Genomic DNA, 23,955 nt, shown 5'->3' with positions numbered 1-23,955 from the left:
CCAAACGTTTACTGAGTGTTGTTAAAAGGAAAGGCCATGTAACACAGTGGTAAAAATGCCCCTGTGTTAACTTTTTTGCTATGTGTTGCTGCCATTAAATTCTAAGTTAATGATTATTTGCCAAAAAAATAAAACATTTCTCAGTGTGAACATTAAATATCTTGTCTTTGCAGTCTATTCAATTGAATATAAGTTGAAAAGGATTTGCAAATCATTGTTTTATTTACCATTTACACAACGTGCCAACTTCACTGGTTTAGGTGTTTTTTTTATAAGTATGTACACATAAGTATACAAGTATGTATATATAAGTATGGAAGTAAGTACAGTATATACACAGTCAGTCAATGACACACCAAAGGACAAGCTCTCTGCCACTTTCTACCTCCCTAATCTCCTTCTTCTTTGAAAAGTTGGGGTGGAAATGAGAGGAGTAGCCTGGAATTAGACGGAATTAAGGACTCGTCTTTTCTTTCCTCAAGTTTTTTTTTTTTCTCGTCTCCTGCTCGCGGCCATGGCTTCTGCATCCTGGCAGCGAGAGGAAACGCTGCAGGGCCTCCCGATGTGTGTGTGTGTGTGCATGTGTGTGTGTGTGTCTGCATGTGTGTGTGTGTGTGTGTGTGTGTGTGTGTGTGTGTGTGCATGTGTGTGTGTGTGTCTCCTTTGTTTGTACCAACAGCCGTGGGCATCATCTCGGCAGAGTTGGCGAGGGCCGTCACTCTTGAAGGCAAAAGACTCCGATCATCTTTAACGAGGAACGTCTCAGTGACAGTGTTGTCGACGCTTGTTGTTCCGCCCTTTAAATGAGACGAAAGGTCATTTAAATGTTTGTTTTTTTCTTCCAAATGCCATCAACCTTCTAAAGCAGGGGTGTGCATTTTGATATTTGTCATTTTTTAGCCCAAACAATATTTTTTATACCTTTTAGGACTCCCTTCAAGCTCCCAGAAAGGTCTCAAAAATGTTAAAAATAAGTCATATTATTTTAATTGTATTTTTTAATTTATTTAACTCTAACATGCTTTAGCTCTAACTATTGATATAAAGTATTTTTCTTTTATGTTTTATGCCCTTTTTGGCAAAAAAAAAGTAATTGGAGCCTTAAAGTAGCAGTAGAGTGGGAAAACAAGTGGCTTCTATTCTCAGAATAGAAGCAACTTTGTGTTTCAATGAGTTCCCGGCGAGAGGACAAAAGCTGTCTTTTTCATCTTTCCAAGCAAAAAGGCTTGTAAAACTCCACTGTGTAGGATGGGAAACGGCGTGAAGGTGTCGGTTTCTTTGATGTATTGTAATCCACAGGAAGATTTTGTCTTGACCCGAGATCTACAAAACGGAGAGGAAGCAGGACCTGACCCCTCCTCCAGGCACCTTTTCTTTTTAACTGTTTTGTGACCAAAGGCAGCGGCTGTTTACGACCCCCGTTCCCTTTAGAAACAGTTGTTGCCATGTAATCAGGGAAAGTCCAAATAAAAGAGGAGGAGTACAATCTTTCGTCAGAGCGTGGTGGGAGACTGCACAAGAGTACAGTCCTGATGTTTCTCCTCAATTGAGCTAAATTGAATTTTGTCTCTGTTTAATTCCTTGCTTCTTTGTCTGTTTAATAGATGTCATCAGTGTTTGAACCTGACAAGAGTGGAAAAACAAGTTGCTTCTATATTGATTGATATATTATATTATCATACATATCTGATTTATGACACCAAAAGACTTCCAAAGTGTGTAAATAAATAAAATTAAAATTAAAATTAAAATTAAAATTAAAATTAAAATTAAAATTAAAATTAAAATTAAAATTAAAATAAATAAAATAAATAAAATAAATAAAATAAATAAAATAAATAAAATAAATAAATAAATAAAAATAAATAAAATTAGATAAAAAATAAAACTTTCAAAGTGTGTAAATAAATAAAGTAAAAATAAAAATAAAAATAAAAATAAAAATAAAAATAAAAATAAAAATAAAAATAAAAATAAAAATAAAAATAAAAATAAAAATAAAAATAAATAAAATAAATACAAATAAAACTTTCAAAGTGTGTAAATAAATAGATATGATCAAAATAGCATCAATCTCGCGTAGATTCCCGAGACATGTTGACGTAGAGGTGGAACCACAGATCCCTTCCCCATCAACAACAATGCTAATCGAGCAGACTCTGTGAGAGACGACAACGATTACTTTGGGAACAATTATGATCCGGGACCTTATATTTTTGAGCCCGAACACAAAGAGGATGAGCAATAAGTTTTACAAGCTGAGTACGAAACAGATGTAGCTTTATGGTGACACTATAGCATTAGCAGCATTGCGAGGTGCTAAACATACAAACTAACCAAAATAAAACAAACACTTACTGAAATATGTCCACTCTCGCTGGGATGTTGACCGACAGGAAACTCACATAATTCTGTTTGGATGAAGATTTAGTAGCAAAAATTAAAAACAATTTCCGCAACAAGTGTCTTTTTCGGCTTGTGAAAGTGGTCCTTGGCCACATTTGTCTACTAGCAGGTGAAAGATGCATGAATTATAATCTAGAATGTACTTTTGTACTTTTAGCAAGTTTGAGTCGGATAATAGTGTGTCAACAATAGCAGCGTAAACTAGCATTAACTCACTGCTATCAATGCGCCACTAAATTAGGCCGTCTGCGTAAGCGCTTATAATAACAATATGGATGGATCTATATTGTCATTACACAAGTACAACAAAATTTTGTTTTTATTCATGATTCATTTTGAGGCCAACTGTCGGGTTGGAAAGTACTCTGTTGTTATTTCCCGAACCTAACCTTAGCCTGTTTTGTAATATCTACAAGGTTTGAATTGTACCCATTTAGGTCTTTGAGGGGTCCGATAAGGTCCCAAAGGAGCCCAAATGGTTATTATGATCAATGGGTAGCCAAAATAGTTTGAAATGACTCTTTCAGTACATTTCGGACCTTTTTGGGCCCTGGGACTTTTAGAGGTAAGTCCATTATGGGGTAATTTGGTACCTTGGGACTGTTTGGTGTCCTTTGGGACATTCCGGTCTGTTGGTCATTTCCTGAGTCCAAGTAAATAGGCCTCAATCCCTTTGGGGCCGCTTGTGGTAAAAAAAAAAAAAAATGGCCCTGAAAGTCCCAGACACATTTTACAATTGTGCCAAACAGTCTTAGAAACTGAACTTTCCTTTACCAAGGGTAGTAACAGTATATGATCAATACTAGCCCTTTAAAGCCTAAACCAATAAATAAATGACAGATTGACTATTATATATATTATTATATATATTATATATATATATATATATATATATTTATTTAGGGCCGTCTAAAATAAGGAGTTAGCAAAACAATATTGCATAATCAGGTATAGTTGCAGATTAATCACAAGTTTTATTTAGATTTTTTGGGGAATTATTTTTTACAAGGGCTGTCTAAAATAACGAGTCAACTCATGTGATTAATCACAAAAAATATTGTATTATCAGGCATGGTTTCAGATTAATCACATGTTTTATTCTGATTTTTTTTTAATATATATAATTTATATTACGGCTGTCTAAAATAATGAGATAACTAATGTGATTAATCACACAAATATTGCATTAATCAGGCATAGTAATATGTTTTATTTAGATTTTTCATGATAATTGCAGATTAACTACACATTTTAATTAGATTTTTTTTAATTAATGTGTACAATATTTTTTTATGAGTTCCTTTACCACTGAGTTGGCTTAACTCATGTGATGAATCACCAAATTATATCGCATTAATCAGGTATAATTACAGATTAATCACGCATTTTATTTAGATTTTTATGGAAATAATTTTTTACCAGGGCTGTCTAAAATATCGTGTTAACTCAAGTGATTAATCAGTAAAAATATTGCAATATGAGGTATAGTTGCAAATGAATCACATGTTTTATTTAGATTTTTTAGAAATTATTGTTTACCATGGCTGTCTAAAATAATAAGTTACTCATGTGATTAATCACAAAAAATGATCGTATTAATCAGATATAGTTACAGAATAATCACGTCTTTTATTTAATTTTTTTGGAATTATTTTTTACTAGGGCTGTCTAAAATAATGAGTTAACTCATATGATTAATCACCCAACTAATTAATCATGTATAGTTGCAGATTAATTGCATGTTTTATTCAAATTGTTTTTTTTTTAAATAATTTTTAATTAGGGCTGTCTAAAACAATGACTTAACTGGTGTGATTAATCACAAAATAATATTGCATTAATCAGGTATCGTTGCAGATTAATCACGCATTCTATTTAGATTTTTATGGAAATTATTTTTTTACCAGGGCTGTCTAAAATAACAAGTTACTCATGTGATTAATCACAAAAACATATCGTATTAATCAGGTATGGTTACCCAATAATCACATGTTTTATTTAGATGTTTTTGGAATAATTTTTTACTGGGGCTATCTAAAATAACGAGTTAACTCATGTGATTAATCACAAAAAAATATCGTAGTAATCAGGTATTGTTACAAAATAATCATGTGTTTTATTTAGATGTTTTTGGAATTATTTTTTACTGGCGCTATCTAAAATAAGGAGTTAACTCGTGATTAATCACCAAACTAATTAATCAGGTATAGTTGCAGATGAATCGCAACTAGACCAGTTTTTTTTTTTTTTTTTTAATCAGGGCTGTCTAAAATAATGTGAGGAATCACAAAATAACATCATATTGATCAGGTATCGTTGCAGATTAATCACAATTTTTTTTTAGATTTTTATGGAAATTATTTATTACCAGGGCTGTGTAAAATAACGAGTTAACTCATGTGATTAATCACAAAAAATATTGCAATATGTAGTATAGTTGCAAATTAATGACATGTTTAATTTAGATTTTTTTTTTAAATTATTTTTTTTACCATGGCTGTCTAAAATAACTAGTTAACTCATGTGATTAATCACAAAAAATATTGCAATATGGAGTATAGTTGCAAATTAATCACGTTTTATTTTTATTTTTTAGAAATTGTTTTTTTTACCATGGCTGTCTAAAATAACTAGTTAACTCATGTAATTAATCACAAAGAAATATTGCATTAATCAGGTATAGTTGCAGATTAATCACAAGTTTTATTTAGATTTTGGGGGAATTATTTCTTAAAAGGGCTGTCTAAAATAACGAGTTACTCATGTGATTAATCACAAAAAAATTATCGGATTAATCAGGTATAGTTACAGAATAATCACTTGTTTTATTTAGATGCTTTTGGAGTATTTTTTTTACTAGGGCTGTCTAAAATAATGAGTTAACTCATATGATTAATCACCGAACTAATTAATCATGTATAGTTGCAGATTAATTGCATGCTTTATTCAATTTTTTTTTTTTTAATAATTTTTAATTAGGGCTGTCTAATGACTTAACTGGTGTGATTAATCACAAAATAATATCGCATTAATTAGGTATCGTTGCAGATTAATCACACATTTTATTTCGATTTTTGTGGAAATTAATTTTGACCAGGGCTGTCCAAAATAACGAGTTAACTCATGTGATTAATCACAAAAAAATATATCGTATTAATCAGGTATTGTAACAGAATAATCACGTGTTGTATTTAGATGTTTTTGTTATTAATCACCAAACTAATTAATCAGGTATAGTTGCAGATTAATTGCAACTATATCTGTTTTTTGTTTTTTTAGTATTTTTAATTAGGGCTATCTAAAATAATGACTCAGCTCTTGTGATGAATCACAAGATAATGTCGCATTAATCAGGTATAGTTGCGGATTAATCACAAATTTTATTTAGATTTGTACGTAAATTATTTTTTACCATTGCTGTCTAAAATATCGAGTTAAAAAATAAAATAAATAAATAAATAAATAACATATCGAGTTAACTCACGTGATTAATCACAAAAAAAATATTGCAATACGTAGTATAGTTGCAAATTAATCACGTGTTTTATTTAAAATTTTTAGAAAATGTTTTTTTTACCATGGCTGTCTAAAATAAGGAGTTAACTCATGTAATTAATCACAAAGAAATATTGCATTAATCAGGTATAGTTGCAGATTAATCACAAGTTTTATTTAGATTTTGGGGGAATTATTTCTTAAAAGGGCTGTCTAAAATAATGAGTTACTCATGTGATTAATCACAAAATAATGTCACATTAATCAGGTATAGTTTCAGATTAATCACAAATTTTATTTAGATTTTTATGTAAATTATTTTTTACCATTGCTGTCTAAAATATCGAGTTAAAAAATAAAATAAATAAATAAATAAATAAAATATCGAGTTAACTCACGTGATTAATCACAAAAAAATATTGCAATATGTAGTATAGTTGCAAATTAATCACGTGTTTTATTTAAAATTTTTAGAAAATGTTTTTTTTACCACGGTTGTCTAAAATAATGAGTTAACTCATGTGAAAAAAAAATATTGAATTAATCAGGTACTGTTGAAGATTAATTACACGCTTTATTTATATATTTTTAATCATTTTGTCACTATGACTGTCAAAATAAGTGAAATTTGTTTGTATAATTGCAGATTAATTAGACATTTTATTTAGTTATTTTTAAATATATTTATTTTGAGCTCCTTTATTAGCCAGCTGGCTTGCGCACGGTAGCCGCTCCACGCCGGGAAGTAACACAAAGCGTCACTTTTCAGCGCTCTCTTGTCCGCAAACAGCTTGAACCGATTCTCTCCTCGTCTCTATTAAGCCGCTCGCTCGCCCTCGGTCAGGCGGTCTCTCTCCGATAATTCCTTTCTTCGCCGCCTTCTTTCTTATCCTTTTTCGTCGCCCTCTTCCCTGGGCTTGTTTCCTCGGCCGCGCTTTGCCCTCTTTCTCCTCTTGCAGGCTCTTATTACCAGTCTAATTAATTCCACATGCTGACACCGTTATGGCCTGATGACACACACACATGCACGCGCACACACACACACACACACACACACACACACACACACACACACACAGTGTAAGTGAAGAGGCACACTAAGGCTTTAGTGCTGTGGGCTGTCAGTAATTGCATCCAAGTGTTCCCAGTCAGGACGCTCCAAATGGAAGCCGAGGCCTCAGTGCTGGATGGCTGCAGGCCGACTGAGGTTTGGGAAGATGACGACAAAGACATGATCATAAAAAAAATAATAATAAAATTAAAAAAAATTAAGCTCCGTCTGCAGGCAATTTACTGGAAAACATTCAGTCGAGCGCCACAGACGTGACGAAGCACTTTGACGTTTCCCTCGGAAAAGTCCACATTTCACAATGCCGCAACATTGCATCTGTCCAGCTGGAGTTGGTGTTGGTAGGACCGAACTACTGATTGTTTGTAGTTATTCAACTTTTAAAAACTCTCCCTTGGGATCGGGCGTGTGCAGGGATTTCAAAATTCCGCTGAAGAGCAGAGAAACCTGCGAAAGAGGCTTGTAGGGATGAAATAGCCTCTGCATTTTTTTCCTGACCTAACGCATACTTATACATTTATGTGTATATATGTACACATGTGAGTATATATATGTACATATATGTGTATATATATATACATATATGTGTGCGCCCGGTAATCATTTTTGGTGATTTAACCCCCAATTCCAACCCTTGATGCTGAGTGCCAAGCAGGGAGGTAAGGGGTCCCATTTTTATAGTCTTTGGTATGACTCGGCCGGGGTTTGAACTCACGACTTACCGATCTCAGGGCGGACACTCTAACCACATGTGTATACACATATACATATATGTGTATACACACACACACACACACACACTAAAAGTGTCTTCATAGGTCAATCGGCTATGGGAAATATTTTTTAACTATAACTTTAATTATATATGTATTTATATATTTATATATATATACATATATTATTCTGTTACAATACCTGATTAATACGATTTTTTTGTGATTAATCACATGAGTTAACTCGTTATTTTGGACAGCCCTGGTCAAAAGTAATTTCCATAAAAATCGAAATAAAATGTGTGATTAATCTGCAATGATAACTTATTAATGCAATATTATTTTGTGATTAATCACACCAGTTAAGTCATTGTTTTAGACAGCCCTAATTAAAAATCATTTAAAAAAAAACCCAATTTGAATAAAACATGCAATTAATCTGCAACTATACATGATTAATTAGTTGGGTGATTAATCATATGTTAACTCATATATATATTTATATATATATATATATATATATATATATATATATATATATATATATATATATTATATATATATATATATATATATATATAGTTAACTCATATGATTAATCAGCCAACTAATTAATCATGTATAGTTGCAGATTAATTGCATGTTTTATTCATATATATATATATATATATATATATATATATATATATATATATATATATATATATATATATATATATATAAAACAATTTGAATAAAACATGCAGTTAATCTGCAACTATACATGATTAATTAGTTGGGTGATTAATCATGAGTTAACTCATATATATATTTATATTTATGTATATATATATATATATATATATATATATATATATATATATATATATATATATATATATATATATATATATATATATATATATATATAATTAAAGTTATAGTTAAAAATATTTCCCATAGCCGATTGACCTATGAAGACACTTTTAGTGGATTTTTACAATTTCAAAATTCTAAACTAAAAACCACAGTATGGCTAAAAATAAGCAAAAAAACTAACTTAAAAAACAATATAAAAACAGAACAAAAAGTCTTAAATGTAGTTAAAGGGTTAAGACTGTTTAATTATTATTATTATGTCTTAATATTAAACACTGGTTAACTTCTTTTTACACTTAAGTGACGGTTTAGAATGACTTAAAACCTCTACTATAAATAAAGCTTTTTATGAAGGCCACAGCTTGACCCTGGAACAGACCATTTCTTCTTTCTATCATTTCCTCCGTTAAAAAGGGTAAAAACCAAGAAAAAAAAAAAGTGTCGACAAATTGTTTTTTATGATCCTTCAACTCCCACTACATAAAAATGTTTCAAATCAAGCTAAAAACGGAGTCCAATTCCAGACCGGCCCCCTGCTGGGACACAATTAACGGCATGTTTGGTTTGCAGCTACTTTTACCCACCCGAGGGGACGCCTTTTTATTACTTTTTTTTGTTGTTTTTACGGCCGTACATTCCAGAAATAAAAGTGGCCACATTTGGCGCAGGAGTTGAGGGGTAAAAAAGGAGAAGTGTGTGTTGGATGTTGTAGCTGGTCTCGCTAGTTGGAGCTTTGCAGCACAAATACATTTACAGGCTCTCATTACAGCTGCAGGATGACCAGCTGCATGTGATGCCTGTGTGTGTGTGTATGTGTGAGTGCGTGTGTGTGTGTGTGTGTGTGTGTGTGTGTGTGTGTGTGTGTGTGTGTGTGTGTGTGTGTGTGTGTGTGTGTGTGTGTGTGTGTGTGTGTGTGTTTGTGTGTGCGTGTGCGTGTGTGTGTCGGAGGCCCTCGATGACTTCCAGAAGTTTCCCGGCCTGCTGCTTGATTCCGCCTACAAAGCGACCACACGGTTACACAGAGTGCAGACTTGCAGAAACTTTTGATTTTGTGTGTGTGTGTCCTCTTCCTCTTTTGCTTTCATGGTTACAGTTGGAACGCCAAGAAACAATTATTTGTATTTTTACTCCTTTCCTGAGGATTTGGGGGAGGATCCAAGCAGGATGTATCTGCTTTCAAAGAGCTTTGAAATAAGAAAGCTGGGCTGCTTTGTTTGCTTTTCATCTTTTTTTGAGATCAGGCTAAAAACATACTTCTTTTGATTTCTGTATCGCATACGCACACTGGACATTTGATTAGGTACGGTATCCCGTGGTGGAGTGGTGGTTGTCACCATACCAGAGTTTCACTAGTCGATGCGGATACGAGTGGAATTTGTGGAACTTGTTTGATATCGTGACTAAAAAAAATACACATTTTTGTATTGAAAAGTGTTTTAAAGTGTCAGGTAGTATAATTAAAAAAATACAAATAAAATAAATGTAAATACAAATAATAATGAAAAATATAATACTAAATAAATGGAAAAAAAAAACATTAAACAAAATTGCAAAAAACAATAAGCCAAAGACAAGTATTTAAGATCACTGTGCTTGAACATTTACAAAAAAAAAAACAAAAAAAAATTACAAAATAAAAAATTAAGTAAAAATAAAATAAATACATAAAATAATACAAAACAAAAAAAAATACATTTAAAAAGTAAAAAAGAAAATGTCAAGTATTTAAAATCACTGTGCTTGAACACTTTTTGCACAGAATTAAAAAAATTAATAAATATATATATATTGAAGTGTTTTAAAGTGTCAAGTACTATAGTAAAAATTAAAAAATTAAAAATAATGTAAAAAAAATTAAATACTATTACAAAATAAAAATAAAATATATTAAAACAAAAATAAAATGCCAAGTATTAAAGCAATATGAATTACTATTTTTTGCACATAATTGGAAAAATAAATATATATATATATATATATATATATATATATATATATATATATATATATATATATATATATATATATATATATATATATATACGTATATATATATTGAAAAGGGTTTTAACGTGTCAAGTAGTAGAGTAATAATAAAAAAAAATTAAAAAAATACATTATAACATTAAAAAAAAATTCTACATAAATCTAAAAATTATCTAATAAAAAATGAAAGTTTCAAGTACTTAAGATCACTGTGCTTCAACGCTTTTTGCACATAATTGAAATATATATATATATATATATATATATATATATATATATATATATATATATATATATATATATATATATATATATATATATATATATATGTCTTAATAAGGTTATCCAAAAAATAGTGCTCGATACCGTAGTAGAGCGCAATATATGTATGTGTGGGGAAAAAAGAAATCACAAGACTATTTCATCTCTACAGGCCTGTTTCATGAGGGGGGTACCCTCAATCGTCAGGAGAAAATCTCCTGACGATTGAGGGTACCCCCCTCATGAAACAGGCCTGTAGAGATGAAATAGTCTTGTGATTTTTTTTCCCCACACATACATATATATATATATATATATATATATATATATATATATATATATATATATATATATATATATATATATACATATATATATATATATATATTGAAAAGTGTATTAAAAAGTCAGGTAGTATAATAAAAATAAAAATAATACATGTGAAAATAAAAATAAAATTACAAACAAAATTATAAAAAATTAATTTAAAAAATAAATGTAAAAAATTATGAAATAAAATAAAAAAAAGAAAGTGTTAACTACTTAAGATCATTGTGCTTCAACACTTTTTGCACAGAATCGAAATAAAAAAATGTATAATGAAAAGTGTTTTAAAGTGTCAAATAGTATAGTAAAAATAAAAAATTAATGTACAAAAACAAAAATAACGAAAAAAAATGAAAAAATACATTTAAACATTATGAAAAAAACAGAAAGTGTCAATTATTTAAGATCACTGTGCTTCAACATTATTTAGCACATAATGTGAAGACTATCAGCTGCCAAGAGGTAACTTTAAACTGAACATAGAACAACATAGTTCTACAACCTTCCAGTATATGAAAGTAAACAATACTGTACTCATAAATATAATCATAAACTATTCCACATTCTAAAAAGAACAGCAGTGGGGTGGAGCCCTCAGGTCCAGGACTGTGACCCCGGGGGAGATGCTTTATCAGTATCACGCTTCACACCTCACTTGGAAAAGCTGTGCACTACAAAAAGTGCTCACTGTAGCCATTAATCCTGACTTTATCATTTTAATATGTTCACGTGTTTATATATTGTCCTCCTAAATTAATGTTGCAGATAAATCTGAATTTTATATTATTTATTGAGGTTTTTAATTTGATTTTTCTGTATCAAATGGTTCACTGTCATTTTGTTTTTTGGTCTAAATAATGATTTTTTTTATTTTTATTTCAGACAAATTGATGCACTTTAAATCTTTTTTGTTACAGACTAACCAACAATGTTAATTCATCTATATTTCTTTCTTTGTTTTGTTTTCTTTAAGGTTAGGAAGGACACCATGTTATATCCCTTATGTGGTGTTTTCATTTGTTATTAAAAGAAAAATGATACATTTAATTAATTTTTCTAACTGAGACTCACTGACTTTGGCTCATTTTCTGTGAAGAACATATATCAGAATACATATTTAATGACCACACACCATACACCGCCCCTACAAATTTATATTACATACAATATGTCCAGGTCCACTGGACCGGGGCTAATAGAAGTGTGGAAATTGATGTTCTGTGTACCACACACACACACACACACACGCAAACGCACACACAGCAGGCCTAGACAGGAGGAGGACAGAGTGTAGGTACGCAGAACATCAGAGGGTCAAATGTTCGAGAAAATGAGAGCAGACAGAGTTGACAAACAATGTTGCAACCTTGTGTGGGAACCGCATGTGCAGAAACACAAAGCCAGCGTTTGTGGGTCTGATGGACCCGTTGCATTTTGTGGCTTTTAATGCCTCACAATCAAACACTTGTATGTTAAAATACTGAACACATGTTTATTGGGATAAGGTAAGTTCAGTATTTTAACATAAAAGTGTTTGATTGTGAGGCATTAAAAGCCACAAAATGCAACGGGTCTATCAGACCCACAAACGCTGGCTGAGTAACAACAATATGAACATTACACAAGGGTTATGCAGAGGCGTACTTATAACACCCTTATCTACCAATAATACTATTTATATTTAGTGTTCTTTCGTCAGAGGTCCTCTAAAGGCATACTTGCCAACCCTCCCGAATTTTCCGGGAGACTCCCGAAATTCAGAGCCTCTCCCGAAAACCTCCCGGGACAAATTTTCTCCCGAAAATCTCCCGATTTTCAGCCGGAGCTGGAAGTCACGCCCCCTCCAGCTCCATGCAGACCTGAGTGAGGACAGCCTTTTTTCATGACGGGAGGACAACAGGGTGACAAGAACTAAATCATCCAGACTCGAGATAAATTGTATTATTATGTTTATCTTACCTATAAATAAATATATTTATTAATTTAAAAAAAACCAACTAAATACATTTTTAGTATATTTTGCTAAAAACATCAAAATTAATTGTATTTTTTCGTGACTCCTTATTACATCCAGCCATAGAATTATACATTAAAATAAACATATTTGAAATAATTGATTTTAAATTATCATAATAATTCATTTAAAATGACCATATTGAATTATTAAAATAATTGCTTGTTTATCAACAACTTTAGCATTTTAGTCATTACATTTTGAAACTCTCAGAAGCCAAGTTATGTTACATTCCTTAATATTTATTTATGCAAGTTTGAAGTATCAATTATCTAAACACAGTTTGTTTGCATATTTTCAGGATGTAGATATATATATATATATATATATATATATATATATATATATATATATATATATATATATATATATATATATGAAATACTTGACTTGGTGAATTCTAGCTGTCAATATACTCCTCCCCTCTTAACCACGCCCCCAACCACGCCCCGCCCCACCCCCGACCACGCCCCCACCTCCCGAAATCGGAGGTCTCAAGGTTGGCAAGCAGGGGCGTCACTAGCTTTTAAGGACAGGGGGGGCTTTGCCCCCAGGAGATGCACAGGATGCGAGCGAACGTTACGCACGAGCACAAAACTTCACAAACGGCTAACAAAGACTTAGAAATTATTCATTGTTATTATTTTTTTTTTTTTTTAAATGCACGGGATGAAATGAAATGCTCCCCGGGACGATGGCTTTTAACCATATATTTTCTTTTTCTTTTTATGCATTTATTCATTTTACATTTTATATTAAATGTCTTGGTTTTTCCTCCCTCTGAAAATCCTATTAAATGTTTAACAAGCCATCCTATAATAATAAAACAGCTATTAATGTAACAATACAATAAAACAAATATATTCAATGATGTTTTTTTCATTATTTTAACAATAGGCTTATGTATATTACTTTATATAGATTCTACAAGAAACACAAAACTTAAAAACTAAATTATTTAAAATTGCACACACAAGGTTTTGTGCAGCTTCACTCATTGTAAAGGAAGATAATGTGCTTCGTACACCTGCAGGACCGCATGCAAGGTCGCAGAGAAAATGCGGGCTGGAATTTGAGTGACGTGGGCATTTTCTATATGAACAAGTGGAATGGATTGGATACCGACGCACTAAAGGGGCTCTCTACCTTACGCTACGAAGTGAGGGGAAACTGAGTGAATAATAACAGGTTATATGATTATTTATTTAAACTCATATTTGGGCCACTTTATAATGAATATGTCGGCATTTATTTGTAAAATAAAAACAAAAAAAAAACACCAAATTATTTAGAAAAGGTGACTGTGTAAACAGAGCGATGTCCCCATTAAGTAAGCATTGCCAGAACACACACACACACACACACTCGCACACACACTGATTTGATTAGCGTCCCCACAGGTGGTTACAAAGTGTCCACGTTGAAACGCTTACAGCAAATTATCTTCAGCAGAGTTAAGAACAGAAGTGTTTGTTTGTGCTTCCTCCCCAAAAAAAAGCCTGAAATGGATTCTCCACGCTTCCCACTTCCAGATGTGGCGACACTTACACACACACACACACACACACACACACACACACACACACACACACACACTGCGCTCTTTATTAGCACACTCTGCTGCGCGTGCGTGTGAATTAATCCACTGCTCGACTCCCCTCAGTTGATCCCACTCATGCATGGCTAAAAAGAGCCATTAGCTTTCAGCTCATTTGAATTGCGGATCAGACGAGAGGAGAGCGAGAAAAAAGAAGAAGAGAAAAAAAAAAAACATGGAAAGCCAAAGGAAACGAAGATCATCTTTTAAAAATATACAATTGCCTTTTTTTTCTTTTTCTTCCCCGGTTCCACTAGTAGCTGCTAGGCACGGATACTTAAAGCCAGTCAGCACATTTTCCATTGCATTAATTAACTAGCATTGGTGCCTGCAGCAATGCAAATTTCGGGTAAGCATCACTTAGTTAGCACTACTAGTTAACTGGCACTACTACTGATAGCTACCCTAGTATTTAGCACCGCTGCTTATAGTCAGCTAGCCCACTTAGCACTGTTACCTAGTCACTTAGCATGCATCACTTAGACCAGTGGTTCTCAACCTGGGTTCGATCGAACCCTAGGGGTTCGGTGAGTCGGGCTCAGGGGTTCGGCGTAGGTCAAGACACACCCGACTCATCGTGTAAATAAAGTCAGTTAGCATTTATGACTGTTGATAGTCAGCACTGCTACCTATATAGTCAGTTAGCATTTATGACTGTTGATAGTCAGCACTGCTACCTATATAGTCAGTTAGCATTTATGACTGTTGATAGTTAGCACTGCTACCTATATAGTCAGTTAGCATTTATGACTGTTGATAGTCAGCACTGCTACCTATATAGTCAGTTAGCATTTATGACTGTTGATAGTCAGCACTGCTACCTATATAGTCAGTTGGCATTTATGACTGTTGATAGTTAGCACTGCTACCTATATAGTCAGTTAGCATTTATGACTGTTGATAGTCAGCACTGCTACCTATATAGTCAGTTAGCATTTATGACTGTTGATAGTCAGCACTGCTACCTATATAGTCAGTTAGCATTTATGACTGTTGATAGTCAGCACTGCTACCTATATAGTCAGTTAGCATTTATGACTGTTGATAGTTAGCACTGCTACCTATATAGTCAGTTAGCATTTATGACTGTTGATAGTCAGCACTGCTACCTATATAGTCAGTTGGCATTTATGACTGTTGATAGTTAGCACTGCTACCTATATAGTCAGTTAGCATTTATGACTGTTGATAGTCAGCACTGCTACCTATATAGTCAGTTAGCATTTATGACTGTTGATAGTCAGCACTGCTACCTATATAGTCAGTTAGCATTTATGACTGTTGATAGTCAGCACTGCTACCTATATAGTCAGTTAGCATTTATGACTGTTGATAGTTAGCACTGCTACCTATATAGTCAGTTAGCATTTATGACTGTTGATAGTCAGCACTGCTACCTATATAGTCAGTTAGCATTTATGACTGTTGATAGTCAGCACTGCTACCTATATAGTCAGTTAGCATTTATGACTGTTGATAGTCAGCACTGCTACCTATATAGTCAGTTAGCATTTATGACTGTTGATAGTCAGCACTGCTACCTATATAGTCAGTTAGCATTTATGACTGTTGATAGTCAGCACTGCTACCTATATAGTCAGTTAGCATGTATGACTGTTGATAGTTATCACTGCTACCTATATAGTCAGTTAGCATTTATGACTGAAAATAGCAGTGTTGTCTAAAGTAATTTAGCATTTATGACTGTTCATAGTTAGCATTGCTACAAATAGTCAGTTAACATTTATAACTGAAAACAGTCAGCTAGTGCCTATAGTCAGCTAGTAGGTCTGACTTGACATAGTTCGCCCTTATAGTCACTTAGCATTTATGACTATGAATAGTTACCACTGCTGCCTATATTCAGTTAGCATTTATAACCACTGCAGGAATTTAGCACTGCTACCTAAAGTCAGTCAGTACTGTGAATAGTTAGCACTGCTGCTTAAACCTCGCCATTTCATCATCAGCATTTCAGGTAAGGACCTGCTTTGCATACGGTTGTCTACAGCTAGCTAGCAGTACTCAATATAACTCGGTAGTGGTGTGTTTGTTTGCTATTTAGCACCAGCAGGCAACACTGATACGAGCTAGCAAGTATGTAACGTGACAGAAAGTGTTTCAAAAAAGTTAGCAGCTATGGCAATACGAAAGCTGCACACACCGAATTGAGAGAACCACTGTCAGGTTCAAACATTGATGACATCTATTAAACAGACAAAGAAGCAAGGAATTAAATTTGGCTCAATGAGGAGAAACGCGTAGACCTGTACCCTAGTACAGTGTCCCACCACGCTCTGGTGAAAGGTTGTACGCCTCCTCTTTTATTTGGACTTTCCCTGATTACATGGCAACAGCTGTTTCTAAAGGGAGGAGGGTCATAAATAGCCGCTGCCCTTGGTCACAAAACAGTTCAAAGAAAAGGTGCCTGGAGGGGGGTCAGGTCCTGCTTCCTCTCCGCTTTGTAGATCTCGGGTCAAGACAAAATCTTCCTGTGGATTACAATACATCAAAGGAACCGACACCTTCATGTCGCTTCCCATCCTACACAGTGGAGTTTTACAAGCCTTTTGCTTGGTAAGATCAAAGACAGCTTTCTGTCTGCTCGCCGGGAACTCTTTGAAACACATCGTTTTGTGATTACTTAGATACAATTATTCTGACAACCACTTTTCAATCGCAAAATCCAGGTGCGTTAGTCGGACTATTCGAAAACCGAATATGATCCGATTAAAGAGTTTCCGTGGGTGGTAGGATGCTTATTTGGAGCCGAGCTCTTTGAGAAATTGGACTAATTTAGCGCATGGACACATACTGATTGTTGTTGTGGGTGTTTTACAAGTTTGAATCTTAGAGGGATTCACCATTGAAACACACACATATACACACACACACACACACACACACACTCACACACACACTTAGAAGAACAATCCATCAACATGATCAAGCAGCGAATGGATTAGAACTGGCCGCTCGTACATCAACCTTTCTGAGCTTGTTAAAGACAATTCAAACACACACACACACACACACACACACACACACACACACACACACACACACACACACACACACACACACACACACACACACACACACACACACATTATCTTTAGGACCACCCTTTCTAGATATATAAAGAAGTGTATTTACAACATTAATAATATATACATACTATGCAAATACAAAAAAGCTAGTTGTGAAAACATTTGTTGGAATTTCACAAGAAAAAAGGTCACAGTTTCACAAGCAAAAACTTTAAATTTTGGCAGTAATATAATAAAAGTCGTACTTTTACTCAACGCAAGTCAAAATGTTACAAGAAAAACTGAACATTTGTGCAATATCATGATAAAATTTGGAATTTTACTCAATAACAGTCGCAATTTCACCAGAAAAACTTAAAATGTTGGCCATTTTACGAAAAGAGTTGTAATTTTACTCAAGAAAAGTCACAATTTTATAAGAAAACTTTAGGCAATGTAATAATAGTCGGAATTTTACTGGGCAAAAAATATGACAAAAGTCACAATTTTACTCAAAAAACGTCACTAATTTACAAGGACAACTAAAAAATGGGCAATTTTGCAATTTTGCATTAAAAAGTAATAATTTTACATCAAAAAGTGATATTTTACGAGGAAATATTGTAATATTACATAAACAAAAAGAATATGAGAAATTGTTCCAATTTTATAAGAAACAAGTTGACACATTGTGAGAAAAAGGCATGATTTTAGTTAATTTATTTTTCTTTTAATTATTTGTTTGTAATTGTTTTTTAATCTTCATTATTACCTTCAAGTTATTACAGTGTGTCTCTATATACATATTTATTTTGTGTTTTTTTTTATTAATTTTGGCCAAAGGTGGCGCATTTCAATTTCTTACACACACTTGTTATTTCATATGTTGACCAGAGGGGGAGCACTTTTATAACCGACGCACAGTCAATTTGAAAAATACCTCCTTTTTGGGACCACCCTCATTTTGATAGATTTCACCACCAGGGGTGAAAATGAGACATGGGACCATGGTTTCAGTCCTATCTTGTTCACCGGTCCTCATATGGAAGGTAATTTCCTTGTTGGTGTCTCAAGAAGGGAAGAAATACAAGAACACACACACACACACACACACACACACACACACACACACACACACACACACACACACACACACATACATTCTCTTTAGGACCACCCTTTCTAGATATATAAAGAAGTGTATTTACAACATTAATAATATATACATACTATGCAAATATAAAAAAATGTGTTGGAATTTCACAAGAAAAGGTCACAATTTCACAAGAAACACTTATATTCTTACACACACTTGTTATTTCATATGTTGATCAGAAGGGGAGCACTTTTATAACCGACGCACAGTCAATTTGAAAAATCCCTCCTTTTTGGGATCACCTCCATTTTGATAGATTTCACCACCATGGGTGCAAATGAGACATTGGGACCATGGTTTCGGTCCTAACTTGTTCACCGGTCCTCATATGGAAGGTACTTTTCCTTGTTGGTGTCTCAAGAAGGGCAGAAATACAAGAACACACACACACACACACACACACACACACACACACACACACAAACACACACACGTACATTCTCTTTAGGACCACCCTTTCTAGATATATAAAGAAGTGTATTTACAACATTAATAATATATACATACTATGCAAATATAAAAAATGAGTTGGAATTTCACAAGAAAAAGGTCACAATTTCACAAGAAACACTTAGAATTTTGGCAAGGTTATAATAAAAGTCGTAATTTTACTCAATGCAAGTCAAAATTGTACAAGAAAAACTGAACATTTGTGCAATATTATGATAAATGTTGGAATTTTACTCAATAACAGTCGCAATTTCACAAGTAAAGCTTAAAATGATGGCCATTTTATGAAAAGAGTTGTAATTTTACTCGACAAAAGTCACAATTTTATAAGAAAACTTCAAAATTTAGGCAATGTAATAATAGTCGGAATTTTACTGGGCAAAAGATCTGACAAAAGTCACAATTTTACTCAAAAAACTTCACTATTTTACAAGGACAACAAAAAAATGGGCAATGTTGTGATAAAAGTCAAAATTTCATATGCCAAATGTCGCCATTTTGCATTAAAAAGTAATAATTCTATTTTAAAAAGTAATATTTTACGAGAAGAATATTGCAATATTACATAAACAGAAAGAATATGAGAGATAATTCCCAATTTTATAAGAAAAAAGTTGACACATTGTGAGGAAAAAGGCAATATTTTAGTTAATTTATTTTTCTTTTAATTATTTGTTGTAATTTTTTATTAATCTTCATTATTTCCTTCAAGTTATTACAGTATGTCTCTATATACGTACATATTTATTTATTTATTTTTTTAATTAATTTTGGCCAAAGGTGGCGCATTTCAATTTCTTACACACACTTGTTATTTCAAATGTTGACCAGAGGGGGAGCACTTTTATAACCGACGCACAGTCAATTTGAAAAATCCCTCCTTTTTGGGACCACCCTCATTGTGACAGATTTCACCACCAGGGGTGCAAATGAGATATTGGGACCATGATTCCGGTCCTAACTTGTTCACCGGTCCTCATATGGAAGGTACTTTTCCTTGTTGGTGTCTCAAAAAGGGTAGAAATACAAGAACACACACACACACACACACACGCGCACACACACACACACACACACACACACACACACACACACACACACACACACACACACACACACACACACACGCACACACACACACAAACTGTCTTGCAAATGACAAGCATGCCAGCCAATGACGTGCGCTGACATGGTCATGTGATCCACCGATGGCAGACAATCAGGAAGTTACTGAACCAATGATCACTCTCGATGAGCCAAATATCGTAGAATATAATCATATCAAACAAACGGAACACAATACTAATCGAATCTTTGTAAAAATGATCTCTTACACACCTGATAAGACCAGGGATTCTCAACCTTTCTAACCTCGGGGGCCACAAAAGTATTAACACTGATTTACTTCTCTTACTCTACAGACAATTACGTTGTGCTAAAACAAAATAAACTAAACTCATATTAACTTAATGGTCAATAAAATGTAAGTGCAAATTTAACTACAGTTTATATATCAATGATGAAATCTTAACATTGCAACACATGCCATAACGGCTTTAGCTTACTAAAGTGCAATTTTAAATTTCGCGCGAAATATCCTGCCTAAAACGTCTCGGTATGATGACGTCAGCGCGTGACGTCACGGATTGTAGAGGACATTTGGGACAGCATGGTGGCCGGCTATTAAGTCGTCTGTTTTCATCGCAAAATTCCACAGTATTCTGGACATCTGTGTTGGTGAACCTTTTGCAATTTGTTCAATGAACAATGGAGACAGCAAAGAAGAAAGCTGTAGGTGGGAAGCGGTGTATTGCGGCCGACTGCAGCAACACAGACACAGCCGGTGTTTCATTGTTTACATTCCCGAAAGATGATAGTCAAGCTTTACCATTGGCCTGTGGAGAACTGGGACAACAGAGACTCTTACAAGGAGGACTTTGAGTTTGATGCGCAGACGCGGTACCGTGAGTACGCATGCAGCTGCGGCTTCCAAACATTTGATCGCTTGCCCGTACGTGCGTGCCGCTATGTGCATGTCACGTACGTAACTTTGGGGACTTTGGGGAAATATATGTGCTGTATGAACTTTGGGGAGGTGAACGGTACTTTGGGCTGTGGGACTGAGTGTGTTGTGCAGGTGTTTGAGTTGTATTGGCGGGTTATATGGACGGGAGGGGGGAGGTGTTTGTTATGCGGGATTAATTTGTGGCATATTAAATATAAGCCTAGTTGTGTTGTGGCTAATAGAGTATATATATGTCTTGTGTTTATTTACTGATTTAGTCATTCCCAGCTGAATATCAGGTCCCACCCGCCTCTCACAGCATCTTCCCTATCTGAATCACTCCCACTGCCCTCTACTCCTTCACTCTCACTTTCCTCATCCACAAATCTTTCATCCTCGCTCAAATTAATGGGGAAATCGTCGCTTTCTTGGTCCGAATCGCTCTCGCTGCTAGTGGCCATGATTGTAAACAATGTGCGGATGTGAGGAGCTCCACAACCTGTGACGTCACGCTACTCGTCTGCTACTTCCGGTACAGGCAAGGCTTTTTTAATCAGCGACCAAAAGTTGCGAACTTTATCGTCGATGTTCTCTACTAAATCCTTTCAGCAAAAATATGGCAATATCGCGAAATGATCAAGTATGACACATAGAATGGACCTGCTATCCCCGTTTAAATAAGAAAATCGCATTTCAGTAGGCCTTTAAGCTCCAGACTTCTTCTGTTTGTTTGATGCAGAGTATGGACAACTCCGTTTTGGAATTGGTCCTAAACACTCACGTGAGGAACTTTTATTCCAATGAGAGATAGTATGGCCAGACAGTCTCTTAAATGATTGGTCAAAAGCCCCTCACGTGAGTAGAGGGCGCCATGTTGAGGACCAACTCTGAAACCGAGTTGTCCTTACCTTCTCTATGGACGGCTCTGGTTTGTTTGATGTCATTACTGCCACATGTGGTGGAAAAGTGTGTTACAATCGAGTACAGCAGCTGAAAAACAGATTTTTTTTGCCGGTCCTTAGAATTTTTTGACTTTACTTAAAAATCAGAACTAAATGATTCACAACATTGGATCCAGTTTCGGAGTCTTGTTCACGAGTGAGGGAAGAGTGGATCGTGAGATCGACAGGCGGATCGGTGCGGCATCTTCAGTAATGCGGACGCTGTATCGATCCGTTGTGGTGAAGAAGGAGCTGAGCCGGAAGGCAAAGCTCTCAATTTACCGGTCGATCTACGTTCCCATCCTCACCTATGGTCATGAGCTTTGGGTTATGACCGAAAGGACAAGATCACGGGTACAAGCGGACGAAATGAGTTTCCTCCGCCGGGTGGCAGGGCTCTCCCTTAGAGATAGGGTGAGAAGCTCTGTCATCCGGGGGAAGCTCAAAGTAAAGCCGCTGCTCCTCCGCATCGAGAGGAGCCAGATGAGGTGGTTCGGGCATCTGGTCAGGATGCCACCCGATCGCCTCCCTCGGGAGGTGTTTAGGGCACGTCCGACCGGTAGGAGGCCACGGGGAAGACCCAGGACACGTTGGGAAGACTATGTCTCCCGGCTGGCCTGGGAACGCCTCGGGATCCCCCGGGAGGAGCTGGACGAAGTGGCTGGGGAGAGGGAAGTCTGGGCTTCCCTGCTTAGGCTGCTGCCCCCGCGACCCGACCTCGGATAAGCGGAAGAAGATGGATGGATGGATGGATGGATGGATCCAGTTTCCGTCCAGAAGCTAAAGGAGAGTACGACTTGGGCCGACAATACACAATCCTGTATACCGTATTTTTCGGACTATAAGTCGCAGTTTTTTTCATAGTTTGGCCGGGCTCCAGCGCGATTTATATATGTTTTTTTCCTTCTTTATTATGCATTTTCGGCAGGTGCGACTTATACTCCAGTGCGACTTATACTCCGAAAAATACGGTACATAGTTTAAAAAATGGTGGCGATATATCTGGCGGAAGGATATGAACAGAGCGTCGGGATGAATTAGTAAAATGGCAAGAAATTACAGAAACATCAACGCATCCTTAAAGAACTAAGACGATGGAGGAGAAACATTAGCGGACATTTCCGATAAAAAGGGATATATTTTGGAAAACAACCTGACGACACGACAACATTTTTTGTCTTAGACTGTCAGAGAAGTTAGTTATTGTGCTCCTAGTTTCAAGAGGTCGTGGGATGTTTTCTTTCCGCTCCTCCGCCAAGGGGAGCTAATCCTGAGAGTGGCAAAGAGAATCTCCCGAGCAGACGTAATCATCTGTAAGAGACACAACTACGTAGGTCCGTCATGACTTTTTCGCCCCCGCACAAGTCTGTCACATAGTCGATAGTGAGGAAGTGCGTTGATCCGAGACTCTGGCGCTTCCGGAAGGTTTTGTACTGTGCCGCTTGTTTATTGTCCGACACAGTGGAGTGTGCGGAGGAGGCAGAGTGAAGCCTCGACTAACACTCTGGCCACCTTAGCGTTGGAAGGTACGTTGTCCTTGTTTCCCAACTCAAGCCCCTGGGACAGGACAGGACAGTACAGGAGTACCTCAACTGAAGAGTTGGCTTGGTTTTACGACAGAGCTTGTAGCTTAAAACAGTCGTATCTC

Source organism: Nerophis lumbriciformis, linkage group LG02 (genome assembly GCF_033978685.3).
Source record: "Nerophis lumbriciformis linkage group LG02, RoL_Nlum_v2.1, whole genome shotgun sequence".
NCBI classification, from domain to species: domain Eukaryota; kingdom Metazoa; phylum Chordata; class Actinopteri; order Syngnathiformes; family Syngnathidae; genus Nerophis; species Nerophis lumbriciformis.
Note: the sequence above shows the minus strand (reverse complement) of the source record.